Source organism: Thermobia domestica, chromosome 2, assembly GCF_964235325.1.
Source record: "Thermobia domestica chromosome 2, izTheDome1.hap1.1, whole genome shotgun sequence".
In the NCBI taxonomy this organism is placed as follows: Eukaryota; Metazoa; Arthropoda; class Insecta; order Zygentoma; family Lepismatidae; genus Thermobia; species Thermobia domestica.
Window position 1 is genome coordinate 145,727,404 of NC_137455.1, and position 21,083 is coordinate 145,748,486.

A 21,083-nucleotide genomic window follows, 5' to 3' on the forward strand; every position below is an offset into this window, starting at 1 on the left:
AGGTGTGACAGTTCTAAGGAAAAGTTGATGCTGTGCCAGGCCAATACGGATAATTTCTTTGCACTGTTGATCACTTCGAGTGAATACTGAAGGTATTACTTCGACTCAGAAATGAAGGCAATTAATAAGCAGTGAAAGCTTACACCTTTTCCATCCCGAAAGAGAGCAAAAGTACAAGAAAGTGTGAAGGTGATACAAGGAGAAAGCAGACTTTGGTAAATGAACTTCGGGGCCATTTTTTGCGACGTGGTAGTGTACATTTAAAGTGTTAATATTACAAAGTGGAAGAGCGCAATAGCAAAACATAGCGAAGAAAAAGCGTCTTAAAATTTGCGACTCGCCGCATATATCGTACGACGCGTAAAGTTATGAATTGACAGCGTGGCAGAGAGGAGCATCTGCCGCTGACGCACAAAAGGTTCCGGTTTCGATTCCCGCTCGAGTAACTTGTTTTGTTTTTTGCTTCATCCAATGAAGTAGCCATTTGTAACTACAAGTAAAGTATTAATTCACCATATATTTATTATGAATGAAACAATAGAAATGTTCAAATCAGTTGTAAAACCTTGCAATATTCTATGTTAACTAGCAACGAAATGTAATCTATTCCATAAGTATATTGATATCACGAGTTATATTTTGGTTACCACAGTTGTTGTGTAAAAAATGTTCGTGACGCTTCGTATCTACATCTGTGGAAAGTGTGCGAATTACAAGGGAAGTGAGGGGGAAACCTACTTTGGCTATAACAACATCCAGTGTTACCAACGGGGATTTCCCTCTCATCCCCATTGTAATTCGCACACTGTTCACAGATATAGACACGAAGCGTCAAGAACATTTTTTACACAACAACTGTGGTAACCATAATATAACTCGTGATATCAATATATTTACGGAATAGATTACATTTCTTTGCTAATTAACATGGAACACGGAAAGATTCTAACTGATTTTAACATTTCTATTGTTTTATTCATTATAATCATATGGTGAATCAATAATATTTTACTTGTAGTTACAAATGTCTACTTTGTTGGTTGAAGCAAAAAACAAAAAAGATTGAGTTAATCTGGAATCGAACACAGGGCCCTTTGCACTTGAGTCTCGGAAGCTCCTCACTCTACCACACCGCCACTTGCGAGCTTTATGCGTCGTAAATATATGAGACGAGTCGAAAACTACGGACATACGACTTCTGAGGTTGAACTTCTCTTTTAGCCCCAAAATACAGTCTTCTACAATCAGTGTATCCGAGAAGTGATCCATCACTCGTACAAGTGTCGCCTTGGGTTGAGGTTATATAGAGAAGATCTCGAATTTATTGCCAAATTTGGTGTCCACCTTTCTTGGTGACAGTACGAATTTCCGGATCATTCCCATGATCAATCGATTCCCAGGGATCAATTATACATAGAAGATCCGAGCATGTACCGTGTTATCCAGTCTTATGTACCGTATTAACTGTAGATTTACGGTACATACAACTTTACTGCTAAGAAGAAATGTCAGTCGCCAAACAAAACTACAAAAATAGCTGAATTAGCACACTTTTCATTTAATTTCTGAAGATTTGTTTTCTTGTCATCATACGAGCTTAATACAATTTTAAGCTTTAATTTGCGTTCTTTTATACCTTGACAATTCGATTCTTGATTCTGCTGCAAGGAGAATATTCCCAGGGAATGACGAATGTAACAGTTGTGCTTTGTTGCAGCAGAAAGTACTCAAAACAGATCGAACTGAAATTTAGTATACAGATTAGATTGAGACTAAAAAGTGCAAAGTGTGAAAGGACACTGCTGAATAGAAGTTAAAGAAGTAGTGAGTAAATAAATAAAACTATAACTCATATACATAGGGAGCGCCACCTACATGTGTGATTTATTTTTACAGAGTTGAACGATGTATAGGCTAGTATGGTTCACGCCTGTACACTGGGAAAACCTATATACGGGAGAAAATATGTAGTTTATTCTTGAGGGTGAGTTCTTTCCGAACGACTTTCTCAAAAACTGCCCATCCGATTTTGTTCATATTTCATAAATACCTTATTAATAATCTGACAATATGGCACAACTCATTTGGCCAGACAAAATTACAAGGATCCTGTCTTTGGAGGTTAATTGTTTCGAACGATTTTTCAAGACTAACTTTACACGATTTTATTCATATTTCATTAATAAAGTTTTCATTAATAATCCTAATATAAGTCATTTCTTACACACACACACACACACAAAAAAAAAAAAAGTCCACAAGGGTAGTTGGATTTCATAGGGCAAAATTTTCTCAAAAGCCCTTATAATTTTGTTCGTATTTAACAAGTAAATATTTTAATAATTTCACCACAGCGTGATTGATCAACTGCAATGAGGCTTTTCACAGGAAATGACGACTGTAGCTTCGCTGAAGAAAAAAAAAAAAAAAAAAAAACTCAGCCGATCGAGATAAAATGTGGTATAAACTAAGAAGTACCAGGATGCTACTTAATATAAGTTAAGAGGGTGCTTAATAAATCGTAAGAAATATAAATAATATACAGGATGTTTCAAAACAAAACGACAACGTTTCGGAGATGATTCCTGACACCAAGATTAGACGAAAAGTATAGACCAAGTTTCGGAGTTATAGGCTGTCGAAAACGTGAAAAATCACATTTAAAGGTCCATAGCTCCAATACTGTGGGACCTATCGTAGTTGGGTCAAGACTTCACTTAACAATTAATATGTACAATATCCAAAAATACATTTTTCAAAACCATGCGGTACTTCTGCAACAATTTTTATAGAGGGAGTTTGACTACAGGCATATAATTTGAAGTACTCACCAACGCACTACTCACCAACCAACTAACTAAATTGTTGCAGAAGTACCGCATGGTTTTGAAAAATGTATTTTTGGATAGTGTACATATTAATTGTTAAGTGAAGTCTTGACCCGACTACGATAGGTCCCACAGTATTGGAGCTATGGACCTTTAAATGTCATTTTTTCATATTTTCGGCAGCCTATAACTCCGAAAGGAAGCATTTGTGCACCCAGGTTGATCTATATTTTTCGTTTTATATTGGTGTCAGGAATCACCTCCCAAACGTTGTCGGTGTTGTTTTGAAACACCCTGTATAGGTGGTGTTACTTATATGGATAATATATTAGAATATTTCACTTTTTTTCTTTTTTTAAAGAGTTTAATAGTGTATAGGTTAATAAGGTTCACGTCTAATATTAATGTATATAAGGGAGATAATTTATAAATTTACAGAAAAAATAATAATTGATATCAATAGAGAGCGTAATTACTCCTGAAGTGTGGATGTGGAAAGAGAAGTGATTGGATGTATGATAACTGGGTATTATCTTAACTAACAGTGTCTTTCTTTATCATTTATTGGGTCTCGTCTCCCTAATAACTTTATATCGATCCCTCCTATAACTAGAACGTGAAGCAAAGATGGTAAAACTTTCTTTCGACGACAGATACCGATCACTGTTTGTTATGACTATTTACTCATCCCACAAGGCAAGACGTTGCCGAAAGTTTTTATTGACATTGGAGACAAGCACTGGCAGCTTCAGGATTCGTATACAAGTTGTGCGATAAGCAAAACAGCTTCCTCGTATATTCATATGGAATAAAAATCGATTATACAATTTCACACAGTCTTTTATAGTATATTACAATACTGTTAGCAAAGGACGTGATTAATGTACACTTTACTGAAAAAAAAAAAAAAAAAAAAAAAAAAAAAAAAAAAAAACGCGTAACCGTGAAAACTGTTTTTCTTCACATTGTATTTCAATTTTAAAATCTTCACTTTTCCCATGATCCATTGATATGTAATGATATTTGCTCTGGGTGCCTTTTCTAGTAGATGCATTTTAAGCTATTGTTTTCTTAATAATAAAAAATAGTATTTTATTTAATGATGATAAATACAATATAAATAATAAAAACAGACTATGTTCTGCTTTTATATCGCGCCAGCATCCATGGAACAACTAGGGGTACGGCCATACCATCGAACCCCTCTGGAGCCGCCAGTGATGACAAAGAAATGTCATGTGAAACATACGTTGCTTTGTCTCAAATCCGAAGGTATTAAAACATCTTATTCCAACCAATGTTCCCTTAGAAAGAATCTCATTTAGACAGTCAAAAATGTTCAGATGTCGAGAGAGGTTTTGCGACACACTCATAATGATTACTTGAGCGGTTCTGTCTCCAGACTCGAGGTATCAGAAAGTAAATCTTCGAATTCTAAACATAATAACAGCAAGCACGACACCAGTTTCACATCAGCTGACGGAGGAGAGAGTATTTGTAATTTAAACTTTCCATTAATAGGTCATTGGTACATAGTCACCTGCGACAAAAGAACGAATACCTGTATTGATTCAAGACAAAATCGAGATCGTTGTACAAGGAATAAGTTCGTAAATGAATTTCGTGATTTCCTGAGAAATTTTTATCGAAAGATAATAGGGCAATCATATGTAATAAATACTTACCTGGACTCTATGGAGGTAGAAAGAGATACCACATCTTCGTATCTTATTTACCTGGAACACCCGGAACTGAAGAGAACGCTACCGTGTGGTCGTATCCAGCACCTATAAAGAAAGAAAATATGAATTACTATGTATCTCAACAAATTATAGTCTGCATTGTAATGTTTTAAATTATGTTAATTATCTTTAATCATAAAGGTTAATGTAGAATATATTTTACGGTGAACTGTGTTGTCTGTGTTTATACTACTGGAATATCATGTATAGGTTTTGTATATCTGCGTACTCCGTGTTTTCCTACCTCATAGTGTCTGCATCTTCGTCAAGAATCTTGACTGCGTTATAACCGTCATGTTAGATATAGTATGCTAAAGTGCGTTCCGGTGGCAACCCATATGCGTATTCAGTATCGTTGTGTCTCGTTGAAAATCGTTTCGGACGAGATGATAGTTTGCTCTAATCCTAGGAAGAAGTTACTCTCAGATACTGTGATGGAAGCAGGATATACTCGATGACCGGCCGGAATGGTATTATAACCCTGCCGTCGTCATGATGAGAGTAGAAGTAGTACCTTAATTATCAACTTCTACCAAGGATAAATAAGCTGGAATCAGCTGGAATCGAGGAAATAGGGACAGTACAAGCATCTCAAGAAAAGATAGTTCTCAATCCATATCACTCTACTAAAACCAGCAGTCGTTAAAGTTACTAGCACTTACAGTTTCAATATTGATCTCCATGGAGTAAAAACTGTAAAATATGTTAAATCTCTTTTTGGAATAGATTCAGCGTCCCAAGGATAGATTCTGTGTCCTCCGTTAACATTCTATTCAAACAGGAAATGGTAGAAATCAACTGTTTTCAGTTTCATCGTTGATCACCATCGAAGAAAAGCTATAATAGATAGCAATAAATTGATTCAGCGTTTTACATAAAGATTCCATCATCTGTCTCTCACTACTAGGACCGGAAAAGGTAGACATTTCCTACTTCTTCTGGCGTAAATATTGATCTCCATAGAGTACAAGCGGTAAGCGAGATTGATAAGTTGTCCTTCGAAACAATTGTGCATCCCAAGGTAAACTTTCTTTCCGATTTTATCTCTGTATGTAAATAGGAAGTGGCGGAAATCAACGATTCTCGGTTTTAAAATTATCCCAATAGTGCAAAAAGGTAATAGACATTAAAGGAGCGGTTTTCTAGTATGAAGTTAAGAAGAGATTTCCATCTCAGGCTTCATTCCTCAATTGCAACCAAAAATACTAGAAATGTATTACTTACGGTTTCAATATTGATTACCATAGAGCAAAGAGCAAACTTAAATCTAGCGAATAATAACTTTCTGATATGGACTCATCCTCCCAAGAATAATTTTAATCAACCTTTCATGTCCCTGTTCAGGTAAGAAATGTGGAAATCTAGGGTTTCCGTTTTCTGTGTTGATCAGCATAGTAAAAAGCAGTAATAGATACCGAGAAACAAGTTCTAATACGAGTTCAACTCCAAGAATAGGTTCCATCTTCATCGTGATTCCTCTGTTGCAACTGGAAATCATGGAAATCTGTTATTACTTCCGGTACTAGTATCGATTTTTATAAAACGAAAACGGTAATAGGAGTCGAAAAAAACTATAGCCTCATCTTGATTAGGATCACACTAAGTGGGCCTTATAAGATTACAATGTTATTACGTTCGTCCAATTACTGCACATAACTCTTGAACGAGAACGAATTCTTTTTTTTTTCTTTCTTTCTTTCTTTCTTTCTTTCTTCAAGAGATAGTTAGAATGATTATCTTGAAACGGTGGGTATCCATATCCATTACGTGGAATTATGTTCTGAGCTTAGAATTCTTTTAGGTTAAAAGGTATTATTTTATATTATTTAGATTAACGATTTTTTTTTTTAACTTCAAAAAATATTGGTGAGGTTAAAACGTCATAGTATATTTGGGGTATGAGACGATATATAAAGTTTAGAGTATTGTTTGTCATCAATTTAACCTCAAATTTGGTTACACTTAAAAAAGTGAGGTTAAAATCTCACGCACTTGGTGTATGAGAGGTTGTATAATATTGACCGCTTCAACTACCAGCATAGATTCATTTTTAAATGTAAGCTTCGCATAATCCTTACATTTATCTGGTAAAGACTGTCTTTACCAGAGTTTATTCATCTGGTAATACCAGAAGTAGTAAGAAATATAACTTTCTGTTGCAGTATTGACTTATACATAGTAATAATTGCGAGATAGCAAAAAAATGTTGTTGAAATGGATTCACATCAGATGAATAGGTTTCATTTCTCACGTTATTCCTCTATCGCATCCAGAAATTATAGATCATCTACTTTCGGTTTCAGTATTGAATTCGTGTAATTCAGAAGTCTGCTGAATTTTTACAAATGCGAAACGAAACGAAAGCCTTGTTTTAATAATAAACATCAAAGCACGTTCATGTTTAGTATCATTACTATCCGTTTTAAGAGTCCCTATCACTGCGAAATTAAAATACCGCTAATTTTACAGTAATTATGTGATATCATCAAATAGATAAAAGATAATCAAAAATTGGATCAAGACCTCCCTACTCGCTTTTTCACGAAGCTTTGCAGCTCTTGTAAACAACGCAGACGACAGTGTGTAAATGTTGCCAACTAACAGACTAAAAAGTTGATAGAAAACCTCGAGCTAACAAATTAAGAAACAAACCGAAGAGCGGGAGATTGAAAATGAAATGGCATGGACTTCTGATAGATTACCAAGATGCATTTTCTCTCTCCTGAATCTTTGAAACAGCATATAAATATAGACACAGAGCACTAGGAAGCATGGCTGCCCGCAGCGGGGAAGGGGCAAAAGGGATGTTGCCTCCCAGGGTTTTGAAAGGTTTTTGGAAGTGCATGTCAAGACATACTAATTTGCTTACTTAAATGTTATAACACTTAATATATTCATATTAATTAATATAGTATCTGGTATTATAGATTATTTACTGTAGTTAATAAGCATATGCGCGTAAATAACTGTTGTTTTACTTGATGTATTATGTGCCCTCGTGTATCAAAATATTGTGTATTCGCGACTGAGTTTGTGTGTCGGTCTTTTGTCCCCCCCTCCCCCCGTGGAATCAGTATTTTACCTCCTTGAAAAAGTCCTGCGGACGTCCATGCCTGGAAGCCGGGCTGAACAATCTCTTAAATTTTCCCTGTAACTGCAAATCATGGCTAATCGTGGTTGACCATAAATCTTCGTCCTCTGTATATCAGGTGGTTTGCATTAATGGTTCAAAATATTCAATCTATCACTACTAAATTTTATTTAGCCTGCCCATAGCGTCAAGGGATAACATGGAAAATTAGAATCAGAGCTATTGGATCTTACTATGTTCTCTAGTCTTTGTTGTCTTACTATATTTATTAGCTTGACTAGCAGATGTACCAAAACATATGCTCTTTTACCCCCATCCATTTCAAAACTTTGTTTCGGATCACTACGTGACTCTCAAGTAGAGGCAAGAGAACATGTGGGTAATTGTTCATAAAAAAAAAAAAAAAAAAAAAAAAAAAAAAAAAAAAAAAAAAGCGAAAGAGTTTATTTATTGAATGGATTACAATTTTAGTATCCCTTGAAGATTTTTTCAGATATTTTGTTACTCCTGAGAACGGACAATCATTCTTACGACTCTTAAATATTCATTTAACCCTTAACGTACCAAGCCTAACTCGTCAACGTTGTTTACCAAGCTGGGGTCTTCTGGGGACCCCAAGTATTATTTTAATTTCTCAACATAGTATTGCAACTCAAATTATTAGTTTTTGAATGTCTAAAAGCATACTGAGCAATATTCAGTTTTTCGTACAATTTTATACTTTTGTGTTCGTAAATCTGAAATACAAGTTTAACAATGGAGCTTTTACATTTTCCAGTGTGTTTTTATTTTTTGTATTTTTTTTTTAACGAACGCATCGTTGATCTAATTATGTAATAGATAGTATATCCCAAACGGATGCAGGACACACATAAAAATCCAGAATAAATTGATTCTTATAGTTGCAGCAGTATCACCAAATATCGCCCTCTGGGGTTCCTAGAGGACCCCGCTTGGTATGTTAAGAGTCAAACCCGATCGTTTCTTTTAATCGATATGCGAATTATAACCAGGGATAAAAGTGAGGGAACGCGGGAGAACGCCATCCCCGACCTCGGAAAAATATTACGACGTCCCCCAGTTCCTAAGAAATTAAAATGGGCAAGGATAGGCGGGGGGCGGCGTGACGTCATGCCGCTTGCTACCGTACTCCTACCTTTTCAGATCCACTTTTACCCCTGATTATAACATACAGAATTAACATCAGACGTTACGCTACTTCGAATCGGTGAAATTGCTTTTATCTTTATTTCTTACTTATCTTTAAAATAATAGGCCTACAACTTTTTATATCCAATGAAAGGCTCTCCAATTATCTGAAGTATAATGCATTTAATATATTAAATAGAAATTTAGTACAAGGGCTCAGTTTTTCTTTTGGGTAACATAATGAACATTTGCATCCCAGTTCTCTGAAACTGACTAAACAGTCTGACTACGATTCTTATATATATATATATATATATATATATATATATATATATATATATATATATATATATATATATTAAAAAAAAAACGAAATATAATCAGAAGTGAGCAGCACTTGCAATGAGCCAAATGACCATTATTCTTCCATAAGAAAATAGTCCCCTAGAAATTCCACTTGTTCAACCTAAGTAGCAATTATTGTATTTTTAAATCACACTAAGAACATTTTAGCTTCAATTAAAAGCACATCTCTATATGTGGATTGACATCTTACACAAAAATTTAAATTTAACAGGAAAACAGCTACACCCACTGACAAATACGCACAGCGCGCGCTATATTTGATGATGGCCATGCAGGCAGGAAGGTTACCAGTGAAGGATTACATGCACGTGCAGAAGCAGAAATATTGCGGGAAACAGACGAAACATTTTCTCCTGCACCAATCGCTGAATACTCATGCGCGGAGTGATACAAATTGAGTTACGCGGTTTGTTTTTGAAGAGTGCAAAGGTTTGTGAAAAAGCGAGTAGACAATATTATTTTGCATGATGTACCGTTATCACGAGTCACGTAGTAGCTTTCCGTCTGCAGTTATTTAGAAATGCGAAAATAAATGCTATTTTCTAAATGGCTGGAAATAGAAAGCAGATAAATGAGTCGTGATAGCGGTATCTCACGCAAAATAATATTGTCTAGGGAGGTCTTGTTCCACTTTTCGATTATCTTGTATCTATTTGAAGATATCGTATAATTACTGTAAAATTGGCGGTACTTTAATTTCGCAGTGATGAGGCCTCTTAAATCAACTAAATTGATTGCAATACCAATGAGTTGCAGTTAGTCGTCACATTATATACTATAGAAATGCACAAATATTATTTTTTAAGGCCCTTCTTCTTTCATGAAATAATTAAATTGAAACGATGTAATTAAAGTTGCAATTAAATTGTTGCAAGAGTTTTAAATTTGAAAATGGCTTCCACACTAGCGATATGTATTTGCGTCAGTCAGGCAGCTCAACTAGTGACATCTATTAGCGTGACTGTATTATTAGATATTAGCGTGACGCACTGACGTTTTTTTTTTTTTTTAAATAAACATAAGATACTTCCTTTTAATTACTTTATTAATGTGCTTGTTTGTCATTCCTTTTGAAATTTATAGTTGTATTGACCACTTAAATAACGCTTTCATTCCATACTTAATAACATGTAAAAGTGAAAGGTTATTATTATTATGCTGTAGTAGACTTAATAACTTATGGTTTTCAAAGCTGGTTGCATAAAAAAAGGAGTTCCCGAGTGGCTGAGCATTTATTTCGCACTTCGATCCTCATGGGAGTGCATTAAGGCGAGTGAATCGCAAGTCATTGAACTTAAGACCCATTTGGCTGCTGAATATTGACATAAAACAAGAAAAATCCGGTTTTAAATACTGCAGTCATGGAACAAGATGTGAAAAATGAATATGATGAAGAATTTGTTATAGTACATTACATCGTAATGGAGTTCATATATATATATATGAAATTAAAATGAAAATGAATGAATCTTTGAGTTGTACGTCCCACGGTTATGCCGGTTAGGCTAAAGGAGACCGTAATTATGAGAAATGAATTAAATGATAGAATGAAGAAAGTGGGAGGAAACGGGAGAACCCCGAGAAAACCCACGAGCACGGTGTTTGTTTACCACAAAGTACACACGGCGCGACCTGGGATCGAACCAGGGACCCCAAGCACCGGAGGTGAACGCTCTACCACTGAGCCACCGCGCCCCCCATATATATATATATATATATATATATATATATATATATATATATATATATATATATATATATATATATATATATATATATATATATATATATATATATATATATATATATATATATACACACACACACTTAGTGCGTTCCATATTGATTGTAACTAACCTCACTGCGGCCGTGAAGAAAACAAAAAACAGAATTTTGAAATGCTCAGGCCTCGTGCACGTACTATCTATCTATCTTGATGCACAGTCGCCATCGTTGTGCAAGTTGTTTTTTTCTGGTCCAACGACGTTTTCGGAGTGATGCTGCACACTCTTGAGAAAGCAGTCTCCGCCGGAAGCTGATTCATTTTGCCAGAGTGCGTAATTTGAAGGGGTAAATCAGGGGAATATGATGAATATTTCAACTGTGAATCCCAATTCCTGAAGGGTTCTAGTTTTCCGTGTAGATGTGTGGTCTTGCGTTATTGTGCAACAAAAGGACTTGTTTAGCCCATTTCCTGGTCTTCGTGGCTGAATTACTCTTCGAAATCGGCTAAGGAATTCAGTGTGTGTCACTGTTTTCTTTGCCACGGAGTGGAGGCCAGTCAAATGAGTAGAATTCTGTCCGCATCCCAAAACACAGAAGCGAATGACAGTCGTGCTTTCGTGGGCCGTAAGCTTCCTGTATGCTTAAATTGCATGTTTTTTTTTTTTTTTGATTTTTTTCTTTATTTTATTTTATTTATTTATTTATTTTTTTTGGTAGTATCTTTTAACTGAAAAAGAAAACTTGCGTCATCAAACGAGCAAAAACTGTTTTGAATTTGCATCATGTAAGGCCAGTAGATCTTTGCAACATTACACACTGACAGGTTTCTGTTCGACGCTTAGTTCATGCGGCACCCAATGCGTATGCACTTTTTCATTTTTAGATCCTGTCACAATGCGATGGATTGTTGCTTTCCCCAAACCAGCTACCCAGCGGAACGCAGTCGCATGACTTGGAGATACTGCACCACACTATACTCTAGGCGTTGGTGACTAACCCTGTAGATACATCATTCTTTCACAGGAATCACCTTGTCCACTTCTGATCGTCATTGTTGTTTTCCATGCTGTTTTTTCACATTGCACTTAAATTATCTCACTTTTCTGCAAGCACATCAACATTGCCTCACATATATGCGTGTCACTTGCGGCCATCTGTAAGTAGCAATGTGAAATACAGTGGGTATGCTGTCCAAGGTCACCTCTGCCAGGACCAGTTTTCATTTCGTTCTCAGGACTCAAATGTTCTCAAACGGGATTTAGTCTCAATCAGTATGGAAGAACCTAAATAATATGATGTTACTTGTGTTTTATTGCAGTGATTATTTAGGGGGTAATTTTCAGAATTAACTGTACGGGGGGGGGGGGGGCGCTCTAGTATGTCCGTAGCCCAACCCAGAAGAAATGCACGTGGAATAATGAAATTTTATAGTTATTCTACACACTCCTTTCGAAGTTGAATACCCTTTCTTGCACGATGCTCTTAATTTTTTGCATGCCAGTTAAAAAAATGTAATGTGAATTCCTGTAAACAAGGCATGGCACGTCCTAAGGTTGCGGATGAAGACGACTTGTAGATATAAAGGTTAGCTGCAAATGTTATGAATAAGCTGTCGCGGACAGACAACAAGAGGTAGTTCAGCTTGAGGGTTTGGTGTAACAACCTCATCCTGTAAAAAAACAGACACTTGTTCAGAAACATTCATAGAAGCATCGGACCACGACTAATAACTTCATACGACCTCAGTTAAATAAAATGGATCTGAACTTTGGAACATGGAATATAAGAAGTCTTTATAGGGAGGCGCGTTAAAATCCGTAACGAATGAGTTAGAGAAATATAGGATAGACCTAGTAGGAGTTCAGGAAGGAAAAGGAGCAGTAAAGTCCAGAAATTTTACTTCTGCTACGAAATAAAAATCCCCAACTATAGCAGGGCTTTTCGTTCCCAAACTAATAATATCAGCAATTAAACAGGTTGAATTTGTTAATGATAGACTTTCGTTTATTACTCTTAAGAGTATGTAGTGTGATATTATTGTTCTATATGTACATGCCTCAACAGAAGATAAGGATGATATAAAAGAGTTTTCACGAAGAAGTAGAACTGGAATTTGACAACTTCTGCGATATGATATGAAAATTATATTAGGGGATTTCAGTGCGAAGGTAGGACAAGAGGGTATTTTCAAACCGATTATATGGAATGAAAGCCTGCATAAGTAATGACAACGGCGTCAGACTTGTGAACTTTACAACATCCAAAAACATTATCGTGAAGAGTACAAAATTCGCACATCACGACGTTCATAAGTGTACTTGGACCTCACCAAGTGAAAAAAACACATAATCAAATTGATCAGGTTTTAGTAGAAAGAAGGCAGTGTAGCATAATTATGTTCGGCTATGACACTGATCGCTACCTGGTAGCAGCGATAATAAGAAAGATTATCGTTGAATAAAGGGAATATTCAGCATTTTAAAATGGAGAGGTTTAATATAAAGAGGAGCCAGGTGGACTTCGAAGAGCAGTAGTGTTCAGTATACTTACTTGAAATGAGGGATAGCATTAAAATTTCAGCATAAGAAAAATTGGGGCACGCAGAAATACATAGGAACAAACTATGGGTCTACCAGGAATGCAAAAACTAGCAGGAAAGAGAAAAACAGGCAAAACTGGGATGTCTACAAAATCCGAACGATATAACTACACAAAATTTCGTTGACTTCAGGCAGGAAACTTCCAAAACTTTAAGAACAAAGAAACGCGATTTTTTTTGAAAGCGAAAGTTAATGAACTTGAAGATAATAGTAAAGACAAAAGCATGTACATGTACTGCCATGAGCAAAATAAATGACGCGTCTCTTTATTTTGAAGTTTTTTGAAAATATCTCCGTTTTCTTTATATGTTCGAAATTTCGGAAGGTTTCCCCAGCAGGTCAGGTTAATAACAAACCCGTTTTTAATATTTGTGTTAGATATTAGCTTAAAATAAAGAAATTAGAAGCAAAAAACATTAAATCGACAGAAATCTCGAGAATTACCAACTCTGCTAAAGTGGGAAATTTTCAAGAACACGAGGGAATTCTGCATTTCAACACGAAGCAGCGACATCTATGTCATTGAGAGAAATGTGGATTAAATCTACAAACTAAACTTTTAACGAATATTTCTAGTATGTCTTATTATATGCATTATCTGCAGACTCCAAATATATGAATATATGCTAAGTATTAACATAAAGATAGAGCAAATAGTGGAAATTATCTATGGAAAAGGACGAATTGGTAGGACGATCGTAATGAAATATCGTCTTTACCGGAACAGGCTCAGTTCACGTAAAAAAACAAATAGCTCAGTTAGTTAAAGCAGCGAGTCTGTATGCTGAAGGTAGCGGGTTCGATCCCGTGGAAGTGCCGTTATCATTTTTATCACTACACTACGGTTATTTTTTTTACTTTTTTATTTGGGAAAGAATCAAATTGTAACGTATGTGTAAAACTCATGACGATACCAAAAAAAGAAAAAATGCTGTTGTCGCACTTGCATTAGCGTCCCTAATTTTGTTTGCAAACAGTTTCATAATTATTTCCCCTGTGCTCACTGCTCACCATATGCTCGCTGGCGCATAACGAATGTTTCCCAGTAAATGTTAATTCTAATTTGGAGAATTTTATAAAGTTTCACAATATTTCTCACTAGATAGTCGTCTATCTACGTGTTTGGATATTTTGATAACAGATATCCCTATTAAATGTTTAATTTTCCCTAGATGTTTAATTACGGAAAAGTTTTACAATGTATTTGTATTGAATTGAAATTATTTTGAATTTACTACATAAGGTAAGTAGACCGAAGGAGGAGAACTCAAGTAATTGATATTCTACGTAAAAGCAACGTATTGTAGAATGATGATGCTTCTTACCTTCAGCACATAATCTTTACGTTAGAGAGTCAGACAGAGAAAAATCCTGGTTTTTCCTCCTCTATGACCACCCATCTTAAACCTCTACATATCATTGTTCGTCTCACAAAATTTCGGTGTTCCAAAAACATTCAAATAATAATAATAATAATAATAATAATAATAATAATAATAATAATAATAATAATAATAATAATAATATTAATAATAATAATAATAATATTAATAATAATAATAATAATAATAATAATAATAATAATAATATTAATAATAATAATAATAATCCTGAATATGCCATCCTTACATAATGTAGGATATCTTAGTTTCCTAGTTTAAATCTTAAATATCTTAGTTTAAAATGCTTTCTTTAGTACTTATTTGAGCAACCATGTAGGAGGGGGTACGACTTTTTATTTTGCCCCTCTCATTTCAGTAGCCTTCCAACAGAAAGTAATTTTTGATAAGCAGGACAGACAAAATGAATAAGAAATATATTTACAGCATCCTCTCCCCTTTCATGATTGGAATATCACGTAATATTTTTTATTCTACGAAAGATGGCCCTGTGCGGTTAGGGGTAGGTAACTAAAAAAAATACCTAATATATAGCGCCCCTTGATTGTAATATTACCGCTTCTTTATTTGTACGAGGGACCCCCTACACAATCAAGGGTGACAAAAAGAATAGGAAGAGTGTCTATTGATTCCAGTGGTGGATCCAGCACGAACTCCTGGGGGAGGGGAGGGGAAGTGAAACATTCTTTTGATGATGTGAAGCTGTCTCAAATTACCACTTAACTAAACTAAACAATAGTGGGGGGAACCGGAACCCAGTCAGTTTAAATTGATGTAAAAGTTTAATTTTTGGATTCATATTAAAGTTTTGGTTTCAAATGGGAATTTCAGTCCAAGTGGTCAATGATCAAATCTCGTGGGGCTCTTCAGTGTAGGCTAATACGGCCCCCTTATGAGAAAAGGCAAAATTATTAACATGTTTATAACTTTCGAATTTTTCGTCTATTTTAAAGAAATATTTTGCTTCGTATTAAAGTATTGGTTCCAAATGACAAACTCAGTCCGAGTGGACAATGATCAAATCTCCGGGGGGGTCTTCAGTATAGGGGGCTACGGCTCCCTTATGGAAAAAGGCAAAAATATGAAAATGCTTATAACTTCCGAATTTTCCGTCTATTTTAAAGAAATTATTGGCTTCATATTAAAGTCTTGGCTTCAAATGACAATTTCAGTCCGTGTGGACAATGATCAAATCTCGGATGGCTCTTCGGTGTAGGTGTAAGATTCACGTAGTTGATATTGCAAAATTGTTTTGTATATATAAGTGGAAACTTGCACCATTTGGTTAATTTTACCTCTTATGTTTTGCAGATTCATATTCCAAGCAATAGTTACTTCGCAGATCTAAAAGAAGGCACTTACTAGTTTCATTAAAATGAAATGTCTTTTATGAGAGGAGCAGACGAACGAACAGGCACCCAAACGTTGGTTGAGTCGTACGGTTGAAACTCGTTAAGCTCGCTTCAATTATTATTATTATTAATATTAATAATAAAGCATTGCAGGGACCTTTGGTGCAGGGGGTCCGTGGCTCGATTCCACTTCGTGCCAAGTGAAATTTGAGGTGGACAAATACCGTGTGCATGGGTATGTGTTTTCTTGAGATTTTCCATTTTCCTCCAACTTTCTTCATTTCACCATTTCATTCATCATCATTCTCCCTTAGCGTAGGTGCATAATCGTCCAACGTTAAACTAGATATTGCAATTTCAAAAATAATAATAATAAAAATTAATTCAACTGAAAGGACTGTAATTTATGTGGACAGCAATTATCATAAATATGCAACCATTATAAAAACAATGCTTTGAGTAGAAAGATAATCCTTCCCAAGTGTTAACGAATGCGCACGAGATAAGACATGTCTCGAGAAAGAGACAAGACGCGCTTTGTGACATCCAAGATAATACGAGGCAAGTGTTTTGGACACGAGATAGCTTGTAAAATGTCTCGTCTTGTCTAGAATGTCTCGAAAACAAAAGTCTAAGTTTTAAAATTATTTTTCAAGATCTATTCTCTCAGAAGTAGTTCTCTGCCTTAAAATTAATAACGACATTTGTGATTTAAAAAAAGATAAACAATGCCTAAAGTTAATAGTTAACTTTTCGAAAAGAAGCTTCATTAAGGGTGAACCTGAAAGATGTCCACAAACTTCGGGAGGTGATTCGTGACATCAAAAGGAGACAAATGGTCCTCTTGCAGTTTTCGAATTCAGCTTCGTTGTCGAGATACAGGGTTGCCAACTGGTCGTGTTTGAGAAACTCACTGGGAATAAATTCAAGTCCAAGAATAAACTACTACTCATATATTTTTCAGGTCAATTGACTTATACCATGTTGTAAGGTCAAATATTTATTTATGAAGTGTGTACAAAATTCGCCAGGGTGTTTTCTGAGAAAATCGTCGAGAAAAAGTCACCTCCAAGAATAAACTACCCCTCGTAAATTTTTCTAAGAGAAATATCTGATACTGCAATATAGGGTTGTTAATTAAATATTGATTAATGAAAAATAAACAAAACTGTTAAAACCATTTTTGAGAAAATAGCGTTTTTCGATTTTCGGCTGTTTGTAAACCACACTTATTTTAGGTGGTAGGAAAAAATGGAAAAGCTCCTGTAAGAATACTAAGTAAACCCTAAGTTTAAAATTTGGTGTAGATAAGTTGAACGGTATGGCCTCTAGGCGAGTGCATACAAAAGTGTGCCGAACGGACGGACCGGAAGGACGGGTGTCGAAAAGTCACATTTTCGGTATGTAGACGCCATGAAACATGTAAATCCGTTGAAATCTGAATTTGATATTATTTTCACAATCACTATATTTTCTTCTCTCTTTTGTCGCTCGAAAAAGAAAAGCCTGAGTTTACCACAAAAAGCTAGGGAGTTTCTCAAAAAATATTCAATTACAGGGCCACCGCACTAAACTTTTTCAATTCAATTTCTTAACTGTGTTAGGCCGCAGTTGTTACTGAAGTGTGTATTTGGATAATACGAATAAAATTATCGTATTATTCAAATACATCGAATGTCAGATTATCGAATAAAAAACTTCGATTGAAGAAAATCCATACTACAAAACTAACTCACACTTTGAGCACATTTTCATTAGACATATAATAGACCAATTAATGCAATCATTGTTTATGAAATATGAAAAAAATCAAATGAGTCACTTTGGGAAAGTCGTTCAAAAAGAACACGTCAGGAGTAACCTACCTCTTGTGAATTGTTTCGAACAATGAGTTAAGATATACTTTTGGTTATTAATGAAATATTTATTTGCGAAATTTGAACAAAATCGCCTGTCGTTCGAGAAAATTGTCGGGGAAAAAACCTTGACCCCAAAAATAAACTATCCGTTGTAATTGTTTTTCATAGAAATGACTTATACTAAAATATAGGGTTATTAATGAAATACTTATTTATGAATTATCAATAAAATTGTCCGAGTAATTTTTGAGAAAATCGTGAGGGAAAAATAACTCCCCGAATAAACTATCTCTTGAGGATTCTTTCAGGGTAAGCGAGTTATTCCATATTACTAGGTTTTTAATGAAATATTAATTTCTGAGTACGAACAAAATTGCTTGACTCATTTTTGAGAAAACCGTGGAGGAAAAACACCCCCAAGAGTAAACTACCCCTCGAATACTTTTTCAGGACAAACGAGTTTTGCCATATTGTTCGGTTATTAACGAAATATTTATTTTTGAAATATGAATAAACTCTTTTGAGTCGTTTTTGAGAAAATCGCCCAGACAACACTCCACCAAGAATAAACTACCCCTCGCATTTTTTTAGGACAAACGAGTTATGCCATATTGATAAGTTATTAATGAAATCTTTATTTATGAAATATGAACGAAAACATTTGAGTCCATTTTGAGAAAATCACTGAGAAAAAACTCACCCCCTTAGTATAAACTACCCCTTGTAGATTTTTCTCAGATAAACGCCTTATACCACAAAATAGGGTTGCTAATTAAATATTGATTTATAAAAAAAGAAAGAAAACAAGATCATTAGAGCCAGTTATGAGAAAATATCTTTTTTTTATTTTCATCGTACAGGAAACTACCCTTGTTTTGGGAGTAGGAGGGAAATAAAAAAAACTATAGGAAATACTATGAAAATCTTAAACTAAAATTTGGTGCAGATAAGTTGAACATACCGTAAATTTTTCAACTAATTTATGGTATGTTCAAGTATGGCTTCTAGGCGAGGTATGGCTTCTAGGCGAGTGCACAGAAAAGTGTAGCGAACGGACGGACGAACTGATGGACATGTATCGAAAAATAACTTTTTCGGTGTTAGGGGCTATAATACGTGTAAATTCGTTGAAATCTCAAATTTGATTTTTTTTCGAACACCATACTTTCTTCTCTCATTTGTCACTTCAAAGTAAAAGGAACTCAGAACTACAGATAAAAGACACCTACTTTTACACAGACATTTATTGATTTAAAACTGTTTTAGTTTGTGTCATTTCACTTCCAATTGAAAGGTTTTACAATGATTAACGGCATACCAATGACGAGACGGAAGTTTTCAGGAAGTAAATGCATTCAGAAGTCTAGACTGCATTACAGCCTGTTTTTATTTCTGCAATTGTTAACAGCTGTAATTTCGTCCAAACGCTACATGAAATAATTTTTGGTTGACGTCATTGTATTACTATTTTAGTATTGTTCTCTTCAGACTTGGTTGAAGTTTTGTCTTAACGGTTATACATTTTTTCTTATTTCATCGTTACACATAAGAACAAAATGTTATGGTGAGTGGATAGATTCGAACCTACGAACATTGAGTTTATATTCCTCCAACACTTTACCAATGGACCAAGCTTTGTCTTCACGTTAACGCCCGGTTACAGGGTTTACTACGATTTAAATAAAATGGCTGGCTGTTAGAATTCCCTGCTCACATATTTCGATAAACAATTTTCATTGCTTCGTAGATACGTAGAGCAATGCTTAGATACACATTTTAGGAGAGTGAATTTTGGTGTATATAATAATTTCATGCCAGGTAAAAGCTAGATAAGTTTTGATAAAATGTTTCATATGTAGTTCTCAATAATAAGCTTGCTGTTCGGAGTGAAGTTCCAAGGTTCAGCATTGCCTAGCAGTTTTTGCTATTAATATCCCTTCTAACAATATTGGCAGTGGACAAAAGTTAGCCCGTGTTGAAGCTTTTTGCTCCTAATTTAGTTATTTTACTTATTTAAGGAATATATTGAAAATTGTCAGCAGGCACGTATGCAGTAATTTATTTCGGGAGAAGTCCGACTTCAATATTAGGATAAATTATAATAAAATTTAAAAGATAATCCTTAAATTTAGGCTAAATTTACAGAGAAGTTGGGATTTCAGAGGGGAGTCCGGACCACCTGGACCCACCCCTAAATGCGTCCTTGTTTGTCAGTAACGTTTCCTCATTTTGAAACCCTCAAACTTCGGATATATAAAGGAAAACGAGTTATTTTCGATAAAATATCACTTCAGAAGACGCGACAGTTTTATTGCACATGGTGGTATCCCAAGTTCACAAGGGCAAGAATTCATTAATTTTGATTCTCTGTCATTGTGCTCTATCGAAAGGTTAGGTTTGTAACATATTACTCCTACCAACAAGCATGACTGGCAGATAGGAATACTGAACACAACTCCAGAGAAATGCATGCTGAACTTACGTTTATAGCTACGCTTTGGTGATTTGCCCTCAAGGTCAATCGAGTGGTAATTCAGTTCCGTCTCTGTTCTTAAGCCATGTTCGTATTACTTCTAACAGTTTTGATAATGAAAAGCATGCCTCTTAATATAACAGACTTCTTTCGCGTAAGAAATCGAAACTCAGTTGGTCAGAGCAACTAGTCTGTAAGAATTAGGTTGTTAGTTAGGAGCCCAGTACGAGTAAGGGTTTTTATTACTATTGTTTTTATCTTTTTTATGTGAGGAAAAATCAAATTGTGACATCGCGATATCAAATGTATTTGATTAGGTAGCTTTGTCTTAGCTAAACTTTGATTGATTGATTGATTTTGAGTTTAACGTCCCGTTCAGCAGCGAGGCTATATGAGACGTGGACCTACTGATTAACGTGGAATCCGAACCACATGAGCTCCCGCCGGGAATCGAACCCGGGCCTCCCACGCCAAAGGCGCGTACGCTAACCGCTTAGC

General features: G+C 35.2%; 1 protein-coding gene and 1 non-coding gene across 2 annotated transcripts in view; one reads left to right on the forward strand and one right to left on the reverse strand.

The window, feature by feature from the left end:
- LOC145676008 (F-box only protein 33) overlaps positions 1-21,083 on the forward strand; it is an 82,494-nt gene that overhangs the window by 32,075 nt on the left and 29,336 nt on the right. The window lies entirely within an intron of this gene.
- Positions 10,800-10,871, reverse strand: TRNAR-CCG (transfer RNA arginine (anticodon CCG)). The gene has a single exon. It is a non-coding gene; the product is annotated as a tRNA-Arg (tRNA).